Source organism: Nyctereutes procyonoides, unplaced genomic scaffold (genome assembly GCF_905146905.1).
Source record: "Nyctereutes procyonoides isolate TBG_1078 unplaced genomic scaffold, NYPRO_anot_genome, whole genome shotgun sequence".
NCBI lineage: Eukaryota > Metazoa > Chordata > Mammalia > Carnivora > Canidae > Nyctereutes > Nyctereutes procyonoides.
In genome coordinates, this window is record NW_026575024.1 from 27,097,022 (window position 1) to 27,099,726 (window position 2,705).

The 2,705-nt window shown below is 38.4% G+C and overlaps 1 pseudogene; it reads right to left on the reverse strand.

The window, feature by feature from the left end:
* Positions 1–1,031: 1,031 nt before the first annotated feature.
* LOC129522375 (E3 ubiquitin-protein ligase RNF14-like) lies at positions 1,032–2,319 on the reverse strand (annotated as a pseudogene).
* Between the last annotated feature and the right edge of the window lie 386 nt (positions 2,320–2,705).

The following is a 2,705-nucleotide window of genomic DNA, read 5'->3' on the forward strand; positions in this document are numbered from 1 at the left end:
TAGTGCCACCTTCAGTCCAGGGCGTGATCCTGGAAACCCAGGATCGATTCCCAGGTAGGGCTCCTTGCAGAGAATCTGCTTCTCCCTCTGCCTGTGTCTCTGCCTCTCTCTCTCTGTGTGTGTGTGTCTCTCATGAATAAATAAATAAAATCTTTTAAAAAATTAGGTTGAAAGGAATATAACATGGAATAAATGAGATGAGGTCTCAGTACAATTTAAATAAAGCTTCTGCCCACCCCGATTTTAAGAAGTAGTACTGAGGGGGCTCACATAAAATATCTTAGAGGGATGCTTCTCAGAGGCAAAAAGGTCTATAAATCTAACTCTTGATCCTCCTCTTTTTTAAAAAAGATTTTATTTATTTATTCATGACACACACACACACACACACACACAGAGGCAGAGACACTGAGTGTCTCAATCACTGAGCACCTCAATCACTGAGCACCCAGGTGCCCAACCCCTCTCTTTGCCTAAAGCTTAGGCAAGAAAATGGATGTTTAATTTTATTTATTTATTTTTTATTTGAATATAATTGACACACAATGTTACATGAGTTTCAGGTGTACAACTTAGTTTTGTAGATTTGACAAGTTTATACATTATGCTGTACTCACAAGGATATCCACCACCTATTCCCATTCATCACTGTTACAATATCATTGACTGTATTCCTTATGCTGTGCCTTTTGTTCCCATGACTTATTCATTTCATAACTGGAAGTCTTTATCTCCCACTCTCCTTCAGTCAATAAATATTTAATTTTAAACTACTTGGAGCTTTGGACACATTATAATATTTATGTTTAATATCTAGTTTTCATTTTCTGAAACTTTGGATTATATTTTTTCCAATTATGCTCATTGAAAAATGTATGACTGTGCCTAAATAAGTAGTAACATATGAAAATATAAACCTTGTTCTTCCATATCTTTTACATGGGAAGAGTGAATGAATGGTACCATAAAAATTCTACAAAGTTACTCTATGTATTTAATGAAATTAAGGCAAACTATTCCACTTCCATATCTCAAGCAGTAGGAGGTAACTTGTCTTCAGTCTCATCTTCTCAAATATCTCCAATAACAACCACAGCCTGGAAAAAACAGTGAAAACATGGGGAAACAGGATCAGTGAAGTGTTTATAAGGGTTTGAGCTAGAGAGAGAACCCAATCCAACAGAAATATTGCATATAGTCAGGACATGTCCTCTTGTTACATCCACCTAATTTCTTCATGGGAGTCCCACAACATGAGCAGCTTTTTGAGTCCTTTTCTACTCACTTCTTACTTTCCATCTCTTCCAGTGCTTTTTTTTTTTTTACTACACCTCTGTTCCAAGTCTTTTATTGGCCTCATCTGCTTACAAGTACTCACTTCATAAAACTATTAATTTTTCTGCAGTCATCTTACATGGAAAGGTCCCATGGTAGGTCAGTCTGCAGAAGGCATAGAAAAGGAAAAATTGCAGCCAGAGCAGATGTCCATTGTACAGCCTGGTTCCCCATATCAGGCAGCTGGCAGCATGAGCAGGGGCGGTACATAACAGCTGCCTTTAAGACTAAGTTGGCTGGAGGGGAAGGTAATCATAATGGGTAAATAACTCTGCCTCCACTAGTTCTTTGACCTGATGAAGAGTGGCCATGAAACTTGGGTTCTGGGCAGTTGAAACACTGTACTTGGCTATCCTGATTTAGATTTCAAAGGAGTCCTTCAGACAGGCTTTATAGTATGCATGCCCACACTCCAAAAAGTGCATGCATTCACTCATTCACTACCCACCTTCTCACAGAAACAGATATTGCACAGGAGCAATTTACTATTAAAGCATTTTATCTGCTGAGCTTGATCAGAATCCAAGATTTCCTGGATGAGACTCAACTACAATTCTATATCCTGCATGGGTCTCTCATCCACAATATCCTCTTGTCTACATAAGATCTATCAGGTCCTCCAAAATCTAGCTCTGTGTTAGAGGCTTGAGTCATCCTTCTCTTCACTTTTTTCGGAGAACCCCTCTTTTGAGGTCAAGAGAGACGATATTCAGCTAGGGTCTCTTCCTTAAGAAATTGCATCCAGGCAAACAGGAACTGATGCCATGGTGGTCTTCCTGCAGGTTGTCTAAGTGCTTGCAGGCTCAGATACCATGAAATTTTGTGAAAAGTCCATATAGATTCTGGTTTCTCCAACTTGGATAGACTCTTGGTTTTTCTTTTCTTTTTTTTTTAGACTCTTGGTTTTTCAAATGCATCTCCATCATAAATACTCACCAGGGCCAGAAACTCATCCTCCTGAGCTTCTAGGTCTTCTGATTACATTTACATCTGAGAAGCTGAGGACAATCTAACACTACAGTCTGCCATTTTGGTTCATTTTGGAAAGTTGTTCTTTTGAAAGGAGAACAACTCCTGAAAAACAGTAGGTGTTCATTAGTTGTTAGCAATCATCATTATCCTTGTTATCCTCACAATAATCCTGGAAAGTAGGAATTAACTCCTATATACGTATCTTTGTAGAAAATTAGGAAGAATCTACAAGTTAACTATTAGAATTAATAAGAAAGTTTATTAACTTTTCTGGACACAAGGTTAACAACAATTGGAAAGTGAAGTTAGATTATCCAGTAGAAACAAAGGGTAGAATGGTGGTTGCCAGGGACTGAGGGTGGGTGGGGTGAAATGGAGAGATGGTGAGCAAAGGATAC